The sequence below is a fragment of the Canis aureus genome, chromosome 29, assembly GCF_053574225.1.
Source record: "Canis aureus isolate CA01 chromosome 29, VMU_Caureus_v.1.0, whole genome shotgun sequence".
Taxonomy (NCBI): Eukaryota; Metazoa; Chordata; class Mammalia; order Carnivora; family Canidae; genus Canis; species Canis aureus.
Genome location: NC_135639.1, coordinates 43,934,120 through 43,954,091, shown reverse-complemented (window position 1 = coordinate 43,954,091; position 19,972 = coordinate 43,934,120).

Here is a 19,972-nt window from a genome sequence, read left to right as displayed (position 1 = left end):
ATAAGAATGCAGCTAGTTGAGACCTGGCTTCTCGGCAAGCTTCCCTGTGAGAGCTGAGGACAGGGCAGAACCCTCCCGCATCCTGCCTGACTGTAGACGTACCTGCTAACCTCCTTATGTTAGTGGCTGGGATGGGTTGCGGGAAAAGCATGTGTAAGCATTGGGCCTGAACTCCCGTGTATCTGAGTTGAATACAGCGATTTCCAACATCCTTCTTCAATAGGAGTGTAGCTAGGTTCCAACTCCCATGTCCGAGTGGGTAGCAGACATCTGCCTCCCATGCATACACACTTCTGAGAGTTGAGCTTATGGCCTGTAACCCTACATCCTGCCTGCCGCTACCTTTCGCTTCCAAAAGGCCTAGGCTCGCTGCTTGACGCAAGTGTTGGGAGAGGTAACTGGAATCTCCCGGCACACAAGACGAGTGCCTCCAAGCTCAATCAAGCGATTTCCTAGTAAATCCTGGGGTAGACTGGTGCTACATACTAAGTTCCATACGTGAGTATGTAGTTGAACGCCTTGTCCAAAAACATCTTACTTCTGAGAGTTGAGCTCACCCTCAGTCCCTCACAGTTCCACACTGCCTGCAGAGTGAGTTTCGCACGTCTTCACCAGAGACGTTTGCCAGAGGCTTCTGAGACGCAAGTTAACAATGCAGACCTGGAGGGTATCTCCAGGTCCAGTAGAGTGGTAACCTGGGAACCTCCTGTCTCAGAATACTGCTACCTTCACCCTGCCATAAGAATGCAGCTAGTTGACAGCTGGCTTCAAGGCCTGCTTCCCTGTGAGAGCTAAGGACAGGGCACAACCCTCCCGCATCCTGCTTGACTGTAGAAGGAGCTGCTAACGTCCTCATGTTAGTGGCAGGGAAACGTTGTGAGAAAAGCATGTGGAATCGTTGTGCCTGAACCCACGTGTATCTGAGTTGAATACAGCGATTTCCAAAGTCCTTCTTCATCAGAGTGTAGCTAGGTTCCCACTCGCATGTCCGAGTGGGTAGCAGACATCTGCCTCCCATGTATACACACTTCTGAGAGTTGAGCTTATGGCCTGTAAGCCTACCTCCTGCCTGCAGCTACCTTTCGCTTCCAAAAGGCCTAGGCTCGCTGCTTCACCGAAGTGTTGGGAGAGGTAACTGGAATCTCCCGGCACACAAGACTAGTGCCACAAAGCTCAATCCAGCGATTTCCCAGTAATTCCTGGGGTAGACTGGTGCTACATACTAAGTTCCATATGTGAGAAGGTAGCTGATCGCCTTGTCCAAAATCATCTTACTGCTGAGAGTTGAGCTCACCCTCAGTCCCTCAGTTCCACACTGCCTGCAGAGTGAGTTTCCCACGTCTTCACCAGAGACTTTTGCCAGAGGCTTCTGAGACGCAAGTTAACAATGCACACCTGGACGGTATCTCCAGGTGCAGTAGATTGGTAATCTGGGAACCTCCTTACTCAGAATACTGCTACCTTCACACTGTCATAAGAATGCAGCTAGTTGAGACCTGGCTTCTCGGCAAGCTTCCCTGTGAGAGCTGAGGACAGGGCAGAACCCTCCCGCATCCTGCCTGACTGTAGACGTACCTGCTAACCTCCTTATGTTAGTGGCTGGGATGGGTTGCGGGAAAAGCATGTGTAAGCATTGGGCCTGAACTCCCGTGTATCTGAGTTGAATACAGCGATTTCCAACATCCTTCTTCAATAGGAGTGTAGCTAGGTTCCAACTCCCATGTCCGAGTGGGTAGCAGACATCTGCCTCCCATGCATACACACTTCTGAGAGTTGAGCTTATGGCCTGTAACCCTACATCCTGCCTGCCGCTACCGTTCGCTTCCAAAAGGCCTAGGCTCGCTGCTTGACGCAAGTGTTGGGAGAGGTAACTGGAATCTCCCGGCACACAAGACGAGTGCCTCCAAGCTCAATCAAGCGATTTCCTAGTAATTCCTGGGGTAGACTGGTGCTACATACTAAGTTCCATACGTGAGTATGTAGTTGAACGCCTTGTCCAAAAACATCTTACTTCTGAGAGTTGAGCTCACCCTCAGTCCCTCACAGTTCCACACTGCCTGCAGAGTGAGTTTCGCACGTCTTCACCAGAGACTTTGCCAGAGGCTTCTGAGACGCAAGTTAACAATGCAGACCTGGAGGGTATCTCCAGGTCCAGTAGAGTGGTAACCTGGGAACCTCCTGTCTCAGAATACTGCTACCTTCACCCTGCCATAAGAATGCAGCTAGTTGACAGCTGGCTTCAAGGCCTGCTTCCCTGTGAGAGCTAAGGACAGGGCACAACCCTCCGGCATCCTGCTTGACTGTAGAAGGAGCTGCTAACGTCCTCATGTTAGTGGCAGGGAAACGTTGTGAGAAAAGCATGTGGAATCGTTGTGCCTGAACCCACGTGTATCTGAGTTGAATACAGCGATTTCCAAAGTCCTTCTTCATCAGAGTGTAGCTAGGTTCCCACTCGCATGTCCGAGTGGGTAGCAGACATCTGCCTCCCATGTATACACACTTCTGAGAGTTGAGCTTATGGCCTGTAAGCCTACCTCCTGCCTGCAGCTACCTTTCGCTTCCAAAAGGCCTAGGCTCGCTGCTTCACCGAAGTGTTGGGAGAGGTAACTGGAATCTCCCGGCACACAAGACTAGTGCCACCAAGCTCAATCCAGCGATTTCCCAGTAATTCCTGGGGTAGACTGGTGCTACATACTAAGTTCCATATGTGAGAAAGTAGCTGAACGCCTTGTCCAAAATCATCTTACTGCTGAGAGTTGAGCTCACCCTCAGTCCCTCACAGTTCCACACTGCCTGCAGAGTGAGTTTCCCACGTCTTCACCAGAGACTTTTGCCAGAGGCTTCTGAGACGCAAGTTAACAATGCACACCTGGACGGTATCTCCAGGTGCAGTAGAGTGGTAATCTGGGAACCTCCTTACTCAGAATACTGCTACCTTCACACTGTCATAAGAATGCAGCTAGTTGAGAGCTGGCTTCTAGGCAAGCTTCCCTGTGAGAGCTGAGGACAGGGCAGAACCCTCCCGCATCCTGCCTGACTGTAGACGTACCTGCTAACCTCCTTATGTTAGTGGCTGGGATGGGTTGCGGGAAAAGCATGTGTAAGCATTGGGCCTGAACTCCCGTGTATCTGAGTTGAATACAGCGATTTCCAACATCCTTCTTCAATAGGAGTGTAGCTAGGTTCCAACTCCCATGTCCGAGTGGGTAGCAGACATCTGCCTCCCATGCATACACACTTCTGAGAGTTGAGCTTATGGCCTGTAACCCTACATCCTGCCTGCCGCTACCTTTCGCTTCCAAAAGGCCTAGGCTCGCTGCTTGACGCAAGTGTTGGGAGAGGTAACTGGAATCTCCCGGCACACAAGACGAGTGCCTCCAAGCTCAATCAAGCGATTTCCTAGTAATTCCTGGGGTAGACTGGTGCTACATACTAAGTTCCATACGTGAGTATGTAGTTGAACGCCTTGTCCAAAAACATCTTACTTCTGAGAGTTGAGCTCACCCTCAGTCCCTCACAGTTCCACACTGCCTGCAGAGTGAGTTTCGCACGTCTTCACCAGAGACGTTTGCCAGAGGCTTCTGAGACGCAAGTTAACAATGCAGACCTGGAGGGTATCTCCAGGTCCAGTAGAGTGGTAACCTGGGAACATCCTGTCTCAGAATACTGCTACCTTCACCCTGCCATAAGAATGCAGCTAGTTGACAGCTGGCTTCAAGGCCTGCTTCCCTGTGAGAGCTAAGGACAGGGCACAACCCTCCCGCATCCTGCTTGACTGTAGAAGGAGCTGCTAACGTCCTCATGTTAGTGGCAGGGAAACGTTGTGAGAAAAGCATGTGGAATCGTTGTGCCTGAACCCACGTGTATCTGAGTTGAATACAGCGATTTCCAAAGTCCTTCTTCATCAGAGTGTAGCTAGGTTCCCACTCGCATGTCCGAGTGGGTAGCAGACATCTGCCTCCCATGTATACACACTTCTGAGAGTTGAGCTTATGGCCTGTAAGCCTACCTCCTGCCTGCAGCTACCTTTCGCTTCCAAAAGGCCTAGGCTCGCTGCTTCACCGAAGTGTTGGGAGAGGTAACTGGAATCTCCCGGCACACAAGACTAGTGCCACCAAGCTCAATCCAGCGATTTCCCAGTAATTCCTGGGGTAGACTGGTGCTACATACTAAGTTCCATATGTGAGAAGGTAGCTGAACGCCTTGTCCAAAATCATCTTACTGCTGAGAGTTGAGCTCACCCTCAGTCCCTCACAGTTCCACACTGCCTGCAGAGTGAGTTTCCCACGTCTTCACCAGAGACTTTTGCCAGAGGCTTCTGAGACGCAAGTTAACAATGCACACCTGGACGGTATCTCCAGGTGCAGTAGAGTGGTAATCTGGGAACCTCCTTACTCAGAATACTGCTACCTTCACACTGTCATAAGAATGCAGCTAGTTGAGAGCTGGATTCTAGGCAAGCTTCCCTGTGAGAGCTGAGGACAGGGCAGAACCCTCCCGCATCCTGCCTGACTGTAGACGTACCTGCTAACCTCCTTATGTTAGTGGCTGGGATGGGTTGCGGGAAAAGCATGTGTAAGCATTGGGCCTGAACTCCCGTGTATCTGAGTTGAATACAGCGATTTCCAACATCCTTCTTCAATAGGAGTGTAGCTAGGTTCCAACTCCCATGTCCGAGTGGGTAGCAGACATCTGCCTCCCATGCATACACACTTCTGAGAGTTGAGCTTATGGCCTGTAACCCTACATCCTGCCTGCCGCTACCTTTCGCTTCCAAAAGGCCTAGGCTCGCTGCTTGACGCAAGTGTTGGGAGAGGTAACTGGAATCTCCCGGCACACAAGACGAGTGCCTCCAAGCTCAATCAAGCGATTTCCTAGTAATTCCTGGGGTAGACTGGTGCTACATACTAAGTTCCATACGTGAGTATGTAGTTGAACGCCTTGTCCAAAAACATCTTACTTCTGAGAGTTGAGCTCACCCTCAGTCCCTCACAGTTCCACACTGCCTGCAGAGTGAGTTTCGCACGTCTTCACCAGAGACGTTTGCCAGAGGCTTCTGAGACGCAAGTTAACAATGCAGACCTGGAGGGTATCTCCAGGTCCAGTAGAGTGGTAACCTGGGAACCTCCTGTCTCAGAATACTGCTACCTTCACCCTGCCATAAGAATGCAGCTAGTTGACAGCTGGCTTCAAGGCCTGCTTCCCTGTGAGAGCTAAGGACAGGGCACAACCCTCCCGCATCCTGCTTGACTGTAGAAGGAGCTGCTAACGTCCTCATGTTAGTGGCAGGGAAACGTTGTGAGAAAAGCATGTGGAATCGTTGTGCCTGAACCCACGTGTATCTGAGTTGAATACAGCGATTTCCAAAGTCCTTCTTCATCAGAGTGTAGCTAGGTTCCCACTCGCATGTCCGAGTGGGTAGCAGACATCTGCCTCCCATGTATACACACTTCTGAGAGTTGAGCTTATGGCCTGTAAGCCTACCTCCTGCCTGCAGCTACCTTTCGCTTCCAAAAGGCCTAGGCTCGCTGCTTCACCGAAGTGTTGGGAGAGGTAACTGGAATCTCCCGGCACACAAGACTAGTGCCACCAAGCTCAATCCAGCGATTTCCCAGTAATTCCTGGGGTAGACTGGTGCTACATACTAAGTTCCATATGTGAGAAGGTAGCTGAACGCCTTGTCCAAAATCATCTTACTGCTGAGAGTTGAGCTCACCCTCAGTCCCTCACAGTTCCACACTGCCTGCAGAGTGAGTTGCCCACGTCTTCACCAGAGACTTTTGCCAGAGGCTTCTGAGACGCAAGTTAACAATGCACACCTGGACGGTATCTCCAGGTGCAGTAGAGTGGTAATCTGGGAACCTCCTTACTCAGAATACTGCTACCTTCACACTGTCATAAGAATGCAGCTAGTTGAGAGCTGGCTTCTAGGCAAGCTTCCCTGTGAGAGCTGAGGACAGGGCAGAACCCTCCCGCATCCTGCCTGACTGTAGACGTACCTGCTAACCTCCTTATGTTAGTGGCTGGGATGGGTTGCGGGAAAAGCATGTGTAAGCATTGGGCCTGAACTCCCGTGTATCTGAGTTGAATACAGCGATTTCCAACATCCTTCTTCAATAGGAGTGTAGCTAGGTTCCAACTCCCATGTCCGAGTGGGTAGCAGACATCTGCCTCCCATGCATACACACTTCTGAGAGTTGAGCTTATGGCCTGTAACCCTACATCCTGCCTGCCGCTACCTTTCGCTTCCAAAAGGCCTAGGCTCGCTGCTTGACGCAAGTGTTGGGAGAGGTAACTGGAATCTCCCGGCACACAAGACGAGTGCCTCCAAGCTCAATCAAGCGATTTCCTAGTAATTCCTGGGGTAGACTGGTGCTACATACTAAGTTCCATACGTGAGTATGTAGTTGAACGCCTTGTCCAAAAACATCTTACTTCTGAGAGTTGAGCTCAGCCTCAGTCCCTCACAGTTCCACACTGCCTGCAGAGTGAGTTTCGCACATCTTCACCAGAGACGTTTGCCAGAGGCTTCTGAGACGCAAGTTAACAATGCAGACCTGGAGGGTATCTCCAGGTCCAGTAGAGTGGTAACCTGGGAACCTCCTGTCTCAGAATCCTGCTACCTTCACCCTGCCATAAGAATGCAGCTAGTTGACAGCTGGCTTCAAGGCCTGCTTCCCTGTGAGAGCTAAGGACAGGGCACAACCCTCCCGCATCCTGCTTGACTGTAGAAGGAGCTGCTAACGTCCTCATGTTAGTGGCAGGGAAACGTTGTGAGAAAAGCATGTGGAATCGTTGTGCCTGAACCCACGTGTATCTGAGTTGAATACAGCGATTTCCAAAGTCCTTCTTCATCAGAGTGTAGCTAGGTTCCCACTCGCATGTCCGAGTGGGTAGCAGACATCTGCCTCCCATGTATACACACTTCTGAGAGTTGAGCTTATGGCCTGTAAGCCTACCTCCTGCCTGCAGCTACCTTTCGCTTCCAAAAGGCCTAGGCTCGCTGCTTCACCGAAGTGTTGGGAGAGGTAACTGGAATCTCCCGGCACACAAGACTAGTGCCACCAAGGTCAATCCAGCGATTTCCCAGTAATTCCTGGGGTAGACTGGTGCTACATACTAAGTTCCATATGTGAGAAGGTAGCTGAACGCCTTGTCCAAAATCATCTTACTGCTGAGAGTTGAGCTCACCCTCAGTCCCTCAGTTCCACACTGCCTGCAGAGTGAGTTTCCCACGTCTTCACCAGAGACTTTTGCCAGAGGCTTCTGAGACGCAAGTTAACAATGCACACCTGGACGGTATCTCCAGGTGCAGTAGAGTGGTAATCTGGGAACCTCCTTACTCAGAATACTGCTACCTTCACACTGTCATAAGAATGCAGCTAGTTGAGAGCTGGCTTCTAGGCAAGCTTCCCTGTGAGAGCTGAGGACAGGGCAGAACCCTCCCGCATCCTGCCTGACTGTAGACGTACCTGCTAACCTCCTCATGTTAGTGGCTGGGATGGGTTGCGGGAAAAGCATGTGTAAGCATTGGGCCTGAACTCCCGTGTATCTGAGTTGAATACAGCGATTTCCAACATCCTTCTTCAATAGGAGTGTAGCTAGGTTCCAACTCCCATGTCCGAGTGGGTAGCAGACATCTGCCTCCCATGCATACACACTTCTGAGAGTTGAGCTTATGGCCTGTAACCCTACATCCTGCCTGCCGCTACCTTTCGCTTCCAAAAGGCCTAGGCTCGCTGCTTGACGCAAGTGTTGGGAGAGGTAACTGGAATCTCCCGGCACACAAGACGAGTGCCTCCAAGCTCAATCAAGCGATTTCCTAGTAATTCCTGGGGTAGACTGGTGCTACATACTAAGTTCCATACGTGAGTATGTAGTTGAACGCCTTGTCCAAAAACATCTTACTTCTGAGAGTTGAGCTCACCCTCAGTCCCTCACAGTTCCACACTGCCTGCAGGGTGAGTTTCGCACGTCTTCACCAGAGACGTTTGCCAGAGGCTTCTGAGACGCAAGTTAACAATGCAGACCTGGAGGGTATCTCCAGGTCCAGTAGAGTGGTAACCTGGGAACCTCCTGTCTCAGAATACTGCTACCTTCACCCTGCCATAAGAATGCAGCTAGTTGACAGCTGGCTTCAAGGCCTGCTTCCCTGTGAGAGCTAAGGACAGGGCACAACCCTCCCGCATCCTGCTTGACTGTAGAAGGAGCTGCTAACGTCCTCATGTTAGTGGCAGGGAAACGTTGTGAGAAAAGCATGTGGAATCGTTGTGCCTGAACCCACGTGTATCTGAGTTGAATACAGCGATTTCCAAAGTCCTTCTTCATCAGAGTGTAGCTAGGTTCCCACTCGCATGTCCGAGTGGGTAGCAGACATCTGCCTCCCATGTATACACACTTCTGAGAGTTGAGCTTATGGCCTGTAAGCCTACCTCCTGCCTGCAGCTACCTTTCGCTTCCAAAAGGCCTAGGCTCGCTGCTTCACCGAAGTGTTGGGAGAGGTAACTGGAATCTCCCGGCACACAAGACTAGTGCCAGCAAGCTCAAACCAGCGATTTCCCAGTAATTCCTGGGGTAGACTGGTGCTACATACTAAGTTCCATATGTGAGAAGGTAGCTGAACGCCTTGTCCAAAATCATCTTACTGCTGAGAGTTGAGCTCACCCTCAGTCCCTCACAGTTCCACACTGCCTGCAGAGTGAGTTTCCCAAGTCTTCACCAGAGACTTTTGCCAGAGGCTTCTGAGACGCAAGTTAACAATGCACACCTGGACGGTATCTCCAGGTGCAGTAGAGTGGTAATCTGGGAACCTCCTTACTCAGAATACTGCTACCTTCACACTGTCATAAGAATGCAGCTAGTTGAGAGCTGGCTTCTAGGCAAGCTTCCCTGTGAGAGCTGAGGACAGGGCAGAACCCTCCCGCATCCTGCCTGACTGTAGACGTACCTGCTAACCTCCTCATGTTAGTGGCTGGGATGGGTTGCGGGAAAAGCATGTGTAAGCATTGGGCCTGAACTCCCGTGTATCTGAGTTGAATACAGCGATTTCCAACATCCTTCTTCAATAGGAGTGTAGCTAGGTTCCAACTCCCATGTCCCAGTGGGTAGCAGACATCTGCCTCCCATGCATACACACTTCTGAGAGTTGAGCTTATGGCCTGTAACCCTACATCCTGCCTGCCGCTACCTTTCGCTTCCAAAAGGCCTAGGCTCGCTGCTTGACGCAAGTGTTGGGAGAGGTAACTGGAATCTCCCGGCACACAAGACGAGTGCCTCCAAGCTCAATCAAGCGATTTCCTAGTAATTCCTGGGGTAGACTGGTGCTACATACTAAGTTCCATACGTGAGTATGTAGTTGAACGCCTTGTCCAAAAACATCTTACTTCTGAGAGTTGAGCTCACCCTCAGTCCCTCACAGTTCCACACTGCCTGCAGAGTGAGTTTCGCACGTCTTCACCAGAGACGTTTGCCAGAGGCTTCTGAGACGCAAGTTAACAATGCAGACCTGGAGGGTATCTCCAGGTCCAGTAGAGTGGTAACCTGGGAACATCCTGTCTCAGAATACTGCTACCTTCACCCTGCCATAAGAATGCAGCTAGTTGACAGCTGGCTTCAAGGCCTGCTTCCCTGTGAGAGCTAAGGACAGGGCACAACCCTCCCGCATCCTGCTTGACTGTAGAAGGAGCTGCTAACGTCCTCATGTTAGTGGCAGGGAAACGTTGTGAGAAAAGCATGTGGAATCGTTGTGCCTGAACCCACGTGTATCTGAGTTGAATACAGCGATTTCCAAAGTCCTTCTTCATCAGAGTGTAGCTAGGTTCCCACTCGCATGTCCGAGTGGGTAGCAGACATCTGCCTCCCATGTATACACACTTCTGAGAGTTGAGCTTATGGCCTGTAAGCCTACCTCCTGCCTGCAGCTACCTTTCGCTTCCAAAAGGCCTAGGCTCGCTGCTTCACCGAAGTGTTGGGAGAGGTAACTGGAATCTCCCGGCACACAAGACTAGTGCCACCAAGCTCAATCCAGCGATTTCCCAGTAATTCCTGGGGTAGACTGGTGCTACATACTAAGTTCCATATGTGAGAAGGTAGCTGAACGCCTTGTCCAAAATCATCTTACTGCTGAGAGTTGAGCTCACCCTCAGTCCCTCACAGTTCCACACTGCCTGCAGAGTGAGTTTCCCACGTCTTCACCAGAGACTTTTGCCAGAGGCTTCTGAGACGCAAGTTAACAATGCACACCTGGACGGTATCTCCAGGTGCAGTAGAGTGGTAATCTGGGAACCTCCTTACTCAGAATACTGCTACCTTCACACTGTCATAAGAATGCAGCTAGTTGAGAGCTGGATTCTAGGCAAGCTTCCCTGTGAGAGCTGAGGACAGGGCAGAACCCTCCCGCATCCTGCCTGACTGTAGACGTACCTGCTAACCTCCTTATGTTAGTGGCTGGGATGGGTTGCGGGAAAAGCATGTGTAAGCATTGGGCCTGAACTCCCGTGTATCTGAGTTGAATACAGCGATTTCCAACATCCTTCTTCAATAGGAGTGTAGCTAGGTTCCAACTCCCATGTCCGAGTGGGTAGCAGACATCTGCCTCCCATGCATACACACTTCTGAGAGTTGAGCTTATGGCCTGTAACCCTACATCCTGCCTGCCGCTACCTTTCGCTTCCAAAAGGCCTAGGCTCGCTGCTTGACGCAAGTGTTGGGAGAGGTAACTGGAATCTCCCGGCACACAAGACGAGTGCCTCCAAGCTCAATCAAGCGATTTCCTAGTAATTCCTGGGGTAGACTGGTGCTACATACTAAGTTCCATACGTGAGTATGTAGTTGAACGCCTTGTCCAAAAACATCTTACTTCTGAGAGTTGAGCTCACCCTCAGTCCCTCACAGTTCCACACTGCCTGCAGAGTGAGTTTCGCACGTCTTCACCAGAGACGTTTGCCAGAGGCTTCTGAGACGCAAGTTAACAATGCAGACCTGGAGGGTATCTCCAGGTCCAGTAGAGTGGTAACCTGGGAACCTCCTGTCTCAGAATACTGCTACCTTCACCCTGCCATAAGAATGCAGCTAGTTGACAGCTGGCTTCAAGGCCTGCTTCCCTGTGAGAGCTAAGGACAGGGCACAACCCTCCGGCATCCTGCTTGACTGTAGAAGGAGCTGCTAACGTCCTCATGTTAGTGGCAGGGAAACGTTGTGAGAAAAGCATGTGGAATCGTTGTGCCTGAACCCACGTGTATCTGAGTTGAATACAGCGATTTCCAAAGTCCTTCTTCATCAGAGTGTAGCTAGGTTCCCACTCGCATGTCCGAGTGGGTAGCAGACATCTGCCTCCCATGTATACACACTTCTGAGAGTTGAGCTTATGGCCTGTAAGCCTACCTCCTGCCTGCAGCTACCTTTCGCTTCCAAAAGGCCTAGGCTCGCTGCTTCACCGAAGTGTTGGGAGAGGTAACTGGAATCTCCCGGCACACAAGACTAGTGCCACCAAGCTCAATCCAGCGATTTCCCAGTAATTCCTGGGGTAGACTGGTGCTACATACTAAGTTCCATATGTGAGAAGGTAGCTGAACGCCTTGTCCAAAATCATCTTACTGCTGAGAGTTGAGCTCACCCTCAGTCCCTCACAGTTCCACACTGCCTGCAGAGTGAGTTGCCCACGTCTTCACCAGAGACTTTTGCCAGAGGCTTCTGAGACGCAAGTTAACAATGCACACCTGGACGGTATCTCCAGGTGCAGTAGAGTGGTAATCTGGGAACCTCCTTACTCAGAATACTGCTACCTTCACACTGTCATAAGAATGCAGCTAGTTGAGAGCTGGCTTCTAGGCAAGCTTCCCTGTGAGAGCTGAGGACAGGGCAGAACCCTCCCGCATCCTGCCTGACTGTAGACGTACCTGCTAACCTCCTTATGTTAGTGGCTGGGATGGGTTGCGGGAAAAGCATGTGTAAGCATTGGGCCTGAACTCCCGTGTATCTGAGTTGAATACAGCGATTTCCAACATCCTTCTTCAATAGGAGTGTAGCTAGGTTCCAACTCCCATGTCCGAGTGGGTAGCAGACATCTGCCTCCCATGCATACACACTTCTGAGAGTTGAGCTTATGGCCTGTAACCCTACATCCTGCCTGCCGCTACCTTTCGCTTCCAAAAGGCCTAGGCTCGCTGCTTGACGCAAGTGTTGGGAGAGGTAACTGGAATCTCCCGGCACACAAGACGAGTGCCTCCAAGCTCAATCAAGCGATTTCCTAGTAATTCCTGGGGTAGACTGGTGCTACATACTAAGTTCCATACGTGAGTATGTAGTTGAACGCCTTGTCCAAAAACATCTTACTTCTGAGAGTTGAGCTCAGCCTCAGTCCCTCACAGTTCCACACTGCCTGCAGAGTGAGTTTCGCACATCTTCACCAGAGACGTTTGCCAGAGGCTTCTGAGACGCAAGTTAACAATGCAGACCTGGAGGGTATCTCCAGGTCCAGTAGAGTGGTAACCTGGGAACCTCCTGTCTCAGAATACTGCTACCTTCACCCTGCCATAAGAATGCAGCTAGTTGACAGCTGGCTTCAAGGCCTGCTTCCCTGTGAGAGCTAAGGACAGGGCACAACCCTCCCGCATCCTGCTTGACTGTAGAAGGAGCTGCTAACGTCCTCATGTTAGTGGCAGGGAAACGTTGTGAGAAAAGCATGTGGAATCGTTGTGCCTGAACCCACGTGTATCTGAGTTGAATACAGCGATTTCCAAAGTCCTTCTTCATCAGAGTGTAGCTAGGTTCCCACTCGCATGTCCGAGTGGGTAGCAGACATCTGCCTCCCATGTATACACACTTCTGAGAGTTGAGCTTATGGCCTGTAAGCCTACCTCCTGCCTGCAGCTACCTTTCGCTTCCAAAAGGCCTAGGCTCGCTGCTTCACCGAAGTGTTGGGAGAGGTAACTGGAATCTCCCGGCACACAAGACTAGTGCCACCAAGGTCAATCCAGCGATTTCCCAGTAATTCCTGGGGTAGACTGGTGCTACATACTAAGTTCCATATGTGAGAAGGTAGCTGAACGCCTTGTCCAAAATCATCTTACTGCTGAGAGTTGAGCTCACCCTCAGTCCCTCAGTTCCACACTGCCTGCAGAGTGAGTTTCCCACGTCTTCACCAGAGACTTTTGCCAGAGGCTTCTGAGACGCAAGTTAACAATGCACACCTGGACGGTATCTCCAGGTGCAGTAGAGTGGTAATCTGGGAACCTCCTTACTCAGAATACTGCTACCTTCACACTGTCATAAGAATGCAGCTAGTTGAGAGCTGGCTTCTAGGCAAGCTTCCCTGTGAGAGCTGAGGACAGGGCAGAACCCTCCCGCATCCTGCCTGACTGTAGACGTACCTGCTAACCTCCTCATGTTAGTGGCTGGGATGGGTTGCGGGAAAAGCATGTGTAAGCATTGGGCCTGAACTCCCGTGTATCTGAGTTGAATACAGCGATTTCCAACATCCTTCTTCAATAGGAGTGTAGCTAGGTTCCAACTCCCATGTCCGAGTGGGTAGCAGACATCTGCCTCCCATGCATACACACTTCTGAGAGTTGAGCTTATGGCCTGTAACCCTACATCCTGCCTGCCGCTACCTTTCGCTTCCAAAAGGCCTAGGCTCGCTGCTTGACGCAAGTGTTGGGAGAGGTAACTGGAATCTCCCGGCACACAAGACGAGTGCCTCCAAGCTCAATCAAGCGATTTCCTAGTAATTCCTGGGGTAGACTGGTGCTACATACTAAGTTCCATACGTGAGTATGTAGTTGAACGCCTTGTCCAAAAACATCTTACTTCTGAGAGTTGAGCTCACCCTCAGTCCCTCACAGTTCCACACTGCCTGCAGGGTGAGTTTCGCACGTCTTCACCAGAGACGTTTGCCAGAGGCTTCTGAGACGCAAGTTAACAATGCAGACCTGGAGGGTATCTCCAGGTCCAGTAGAGTGGTAACCTGGGAACCTCCTGTCTCAGAATACTGCTACCTTCACCCTGCCATAAGAATGCAGCTAGTTGACAGCTGGCTTCAAGGCCTGCTTCCCTGTGAGAGCTAAGGACAGGGCACAACCCTCCCGCATCCTGCTTGACTGTAGAAGGAGCTGCTAACGTCCTCATGTTAGTGGCAGGGAAACGTTGTGAGAAAAGCATGTGGAATCGTTGTGCCTGAACCCACGTGTATCTGAGTTGAATACAGCGATTTCCAAAGTCCTTCTTCATCAGAGTGTAGCTAGGTTCCCACTCGCATGTCCGAGTGGGTAGCAGACATCTGCCTCCCATGTATACACACTTCTGAGAGTTGAGCTTATGGCCTGTAAGCCTACCTCCTGCCTGCAGCTACCTTTCGCTTCCAAAAGGCCTAGGCTCGCTGCTTCACCGAAGTGTTGGGAGAGGTAACTGGAATCTCCCGGCACACAAGACTAGTGCCAGCAAGCTCAAACCAGCGATTTCCCAGTAATTCCTGGGGTAGACTGGTGCTACATACTAAGTTCCATATGTGAGAAGGTAGCTGAACGCCTTGTCCAAAATCATCTTACTGCTGAGAGTTGAGCTCACCCTCAGTCCCTCACAGTTCCACACTGCCTGCAGAGTGAGTTTCCCAAGTCTTCACCAGAGACTTTTGCCAGAGGCTTCTGAGACGCAAGTTAACAATGCACACCTGGACGGTATCTCCAGGTGCAGTAGAGTGGTAATCTGGGAACCTCCTTACTCAGAATACTGCTACCTTCACACTGTCATAAGAATGCAGCTAGTTGAGAGCTGGCTTCTAGGCAAGCTTCCCTGTGAGAGCTGAGGACAGGGCAGAACCCTCCCGCATCCTGCCTGACTGTAGACGTACCTGCTAACCTCCTCATGTTAGTGGCTGGGATGGGTTGCGGGAAAAGCATGTGTAAGCATTGGGCCTGAACTCCCGTGTATCTGAGTTGAATACAGCGATTTCCAACATCCTTCTTCAATAGGAGTGTAGCTAGGTTCCAACTCCCATGTCCCAGTGGGTAGCAGACATCTGCCTCCCATGCATACACACTTCTGAGAGTTGAGCTTATGGCCTGTAACCCTACATCCTGCCTGCCGCTACCTTTCGCTTCCAAAAGGCCTAGGCTCGCTGCTTGACGCAAGTGTTGGGAGAGGTAACTGGAATCTCCCGGCACACAAGACGAGTGCCTCCAAGCTCAATCAAGCGATTTCCTAGTAATTCCTGGGGTAGACTGGTGCTACATACTAAGTTCCATACGTGAGTATGTAGTTGAACGCCTTGTCCAAAAACATCTTACTTCTGAGAGTTGAGCTCACCCTCAGTCCCTCACAGTTCCACACTGCCTGCAGAGTGAGTTTCGCACGTCTTCACCAGAGACGTTTGCCAGAGGCTTCTGAGACGCAAGTTAACAATGCAGACCTGGAGGGTATCTCCAGGTCCAGTAGAGTGGTAACCTGGGAACCTCCTGTCTCAGAATACTGCTACCTTCACCCTGCCATAAGAATGCAGCTAGTTGACAGCTGGCTTCAAGGCCTGCTTCCCTGTGAGAGCTAAGGACAGGGCACAACCCTCCCGCATCCTGCTTGACTGTAGAAGGAGCTGCTAACGTCCTCATGTTAGTGGCAGGGAAACGTTGTGAGAAAAGCATGTGGAATCATTGTGCCTGAACCCACGTGTATCTGAGTTGAATACAGCGATTTCCAAAGTCCTTCTTCATCAGAGTGTAGCTAGGTTCCCACTCGCATGTCCGAGTGGGTAGCAGACATCTGCCTCCCATGTATACACACTTCTGAGAGTTGAGCTTATGGCCTGTAAGCCTACCTCCTGCCTGCAGCTACCTTTCGCTTCCAAAAGGCCTAGGCTCGCTGCTTCACCGAAGTGTTTGGAGAGGTAACTGGAATCTCCCGGCACACAAGACTAGTGCCACCAAGCTCAATCCAGCGATTTCCCAGTAATTCCTGGGGTAGACTGGTGCTACATACTAAGTTCCATATGTGAGAAGGTAGCTGAACGCCTTGTCCAAAATCATCTTACTGCTGAGAGTTGAGCTCACCCTCAGTCCCTCACAGTTCCACACTGCCTGCAGAGTGAGTTTCCCAAGTCTTCACCAGAGACTTTTGCCAGAGGCTTCTGAGACGCAAGTTAACAATGCACACCTGGACGGTATCTCCAGGTGCAGTAGAGTGGTAATCTGGGAACCTCCTTACTCAGAATACTGCTACCTTCACACTGTCATAAGAATGCAGCTAGTTGAGACCTGGCTTCTAGGCAAGCTTCCCTGTGAGAGCTGAGGACAGGGCAGAACCCTCCCGCATCCTGCCTGACTGTAGACGTACCTGCTAACCTCCTTATGTTAGTGGCTGGGATGGGTTGCGGGAGAAGCATGTGTAAGCATTGGGCCTGAACTCCCGTGTATCTGAGTTGAATACAGCGATTTCCAACATCCTTCTTCAATAGGAGTGTAGCTAGGTTCCAACTCCCATGTCCGAGTGGGTAGCAGACATCTGCCTCCCATGCATACACACTTCTGAGAGTTGAGCTTATGGCCTGTAACCCTACATCCTGCCTGCCGCTACCTTTCGCTTCCAAAAGGCCTAGGCTCGCTGCTTGACGCAAGTGTTGGGAGAGGTAACTGGAATCTCCCGGCACACAAGACGAGTGCCTCCAAGCTCAATCAAGCGATTTCCTAGTAATTCCTGGGGTAGACTGGTGCTACATACTAAGTTCCATACGTGAGTATGTAGTTGAACGCCTTGTCCAAAAACATCTTACTTCTGAGAGTTGAGCTCACCCTCAGTCCCTCACAGTTCCACACTGCCTGCAGAGTGAGTTTCGCACGTCTTCACCAGAGACGTTTGCCAGAGGCTTCTGAGACGCAAGTTAACAATGCAGACCTGGAGGGTATCTCCAGGTCCAGTAGAGTGGTAACCTGGGAACCTCCTGTCTCAGAATACTGCTACCTTCACCCTGCCATAAGAATGCAGCTAGTTGACAGCTGGCTTCAAGGCCTGCTTCCCTGTGAGAGCTAAGGACAGGGCACAACCCTCCCGCATCCTGCTTGACTGTAGAAGGAGCTGCTAACGTCCTCATGTTAGTGGCAGGGAAACGTTGTGAGAAAAGCATGTGGAATCGTTGTGCCTGAACCCACGTGTATCTGAGTTGAATACAGCGATTTCCAAAGTCCTTCTTCATCAGAGTGTAGCTAGGTTCCCACTCGCATGTCCGAGTGGGTAGCAGACATCTGCCTCCCATGTATACACACTTCTGAGAGTTGAGCTTATGGCCTGTAAGCCTACCTCCTGCCTGCAGCTACCTTTCGCTTCCAAAAGGCCTAGGCTCGCTGCTTCACCGAAGTGTTGGGAGAGGTAACTGGAATCTCCCGGCACACAAGACTAGTGCCACCAAGCTCAATCCAGCGATTTCCCAGTAATTCCTGGGGTAGACTGGTGCTACATACTAAGTTCCATATGTGAGAAGGTAGCTGAACGCCTTGTCCAAAATCATCTTACTGCTGAGAGTTGAGCTCACCCTCAGTCCCTCACAGTTCCACACTGCCTGCAGAGTGAGTTTCCCACGTCTTCACCAGAGACTTTTGCCAGAGGCTTCTGAGACGCAAGTTAACAATGCACACCTGGACGGTATCTCCAGGTGCAGTAGAGTGGTAATCTGGGAACCTCCTTACTCAGAATACTGCTACCTTCACACTGTCATAAGAATGCAGCTAGTTGAGACCTGGCTTCTAGGCAAGCTTCCCTGTGAGAGCTGAGGACAGGGCAGAACCCTCCCGCATCCTGCCTGACTGTAGACGTACCTGCTAACCTCCTTATGTTAGTGGCTGGGATGGGTTGCGGGAAAAGCATGTGTAAGCATTGGGCCTGAACTCCCATGTATCTGAGTTGAATACAGCGATTTCCAACATCCTTCTTCAATAGGAGTGTAGCTAGGTTCCAACTCCCATGTCCGAGTGGGTAGCAGACATCTGCCTCCCATGCATACACACTTCTGAGAGTTGAGCTTATGGCCTGTAACCCTACATCCTGCCTGCCGCTACCTTTCGCTTCCAAAAGGCCTAGGCTCGCTGCTTGACGCAAGTGTTGGGAGAGGTAACTGGAATCTCCCGGCACACAAGACGAGTGCCTCCAAGCTCAATCAAGCGATTTCCTAGTAATTCCTGGGGTAGACTGGTGCTACATACTAAGTTCCATACGTGAGTATGTAGTTGAACGCCTTGTCCAAAAACATCTTACTTCTGAGAGTTGAGCTCACCCTCAGTCCCTCACAGTTCCACACTGCCTGCAGAGTGAGTTTCCCACGTCTTCACCAGAGACGTTTGCCAGAGGCTTCTGAGACGCAAGTTAACAATGCAGACCTGGAGGCTATCTCCAGGTCCAGTAGAGTGGTAACCTGGGAACCTCCTGTCTCAGAATACTGCTACCTTCACACTGTCATAAGAATGCAGCTAGTTGAGAGCTGGCTTCTAGGCAAGCTTCCCTGTGAGAGCTGAGGACAGGGCAGAACCCTCCCGCATCCTGCCTGACTGTAGACGTACCTGCTAACCTCCTTATGTTAGTGGCTGGGATGGGTTGCGGGAAAAGCATGTGTAAGCATTGGGCCTGATCTCCCGTGTATCTGAGTTGAATACAGCGATTTCCAACATCCTTCTTCAATAGGAGTGTAGCTAGGTTCCAACTCCCATGTCCGAGTGGGTAGCAGACATCTGCCTCCCATGCATACACACTTCTGAGAGTTGAGCTTATACCCTGTAACCCTACATCATGCCTGCCGCTACCTTTCGCTTCCAAAAGGTCTAGGCTCGCTGCTTGACGCAAGTGTTGGGAGAGGTAACTGGAATCTCCCGGCACACAAGACGAGTGCCTCCAAGCTCAATCAAGCGATTTCCTAGTAATTCCTGGGGTAGACTGGTGCTACATACTAAGTTCCATACGTGAGTATGTAGTTGAACGCCTTGTCCAAAAACATCTTACTTCTGAGAGTTGAGCTCACCCTCAGTCCCTCACAGTTCCACACTGCCTGCAGAGTGAGTTTCGCACGTCTTCACCAGAGACGTTTGCCAGAGGCTTCTGAGACGCAAGTTAACAATGCAGACCTGGAGGGTATCTCCAGGTCCAGTAGAGTGGTAACCTGGGAACCTCCTGTCTCAGAATACTGCTACCTTCACCCTGCCATAAGAATGCAGCTAGTTGACAGCTGGCTTCAAGGCCTGCTTCCCTGTGAGAGCTAAGGACAGGGCACAACCCTCCGGCATCCTGCTTGACTGTAGAAGGAGCTGCTAACGTCCTCATGTTAGTGGCAGGGAAACGTTGTGAGAAAAGCATGTGGAATCGTTGTGCCTGAACCCACGTGTATCTGAGTTGAATACAGCGATTTCCAAAGTCCTTCTTCATCAGAGTGTAGCTAGGTTCCCACTCGCATGTCCGAGTGGGTAGCAGACATCTGCCTCCCATGTATACACACTTCTGAGAGTTGAGCTTATGGCCTGTAAGCCTACCTCCTGCCTGCAGCTACCTTTCGCTTCCAAAAGGCCTAGGCTCGCTGCTTCACCGAAGTGTTGGGAGAGGTAACTGGAATCTCCCGGCACACAAGACTAGTGCCACCAAGCTCAATCCAGCGATTTCCCAGTAATTCCTGGGGTAGACTGGTGCTACATACTAAGTTCCATATGTGAGAAGGTAGCTGAACGCCTTGTCCAAAATCATCTTACTGCTGAGAGTTGAGCTCACCCTCAGTCCCTCACAGTTCCACACTGCCTGCAGAGTGAGTTGCCCACGTCTTCACCAGAGACTTTTGCCAGAGGCTTCTGAGACGCAAGTTAACAATGCACACCTGGACGGTATCTCCAGGTGCAGTAGAGTGGTAATCTGGGAACCTCCTTACTCAGAATACTGCTACCTTCACACTGTCATAAGAATGCAGCTAGTTGAGAGCTGGCTTCTAGGCAAGCTTCCCTGTGAGAGCTGAGGACAGGGC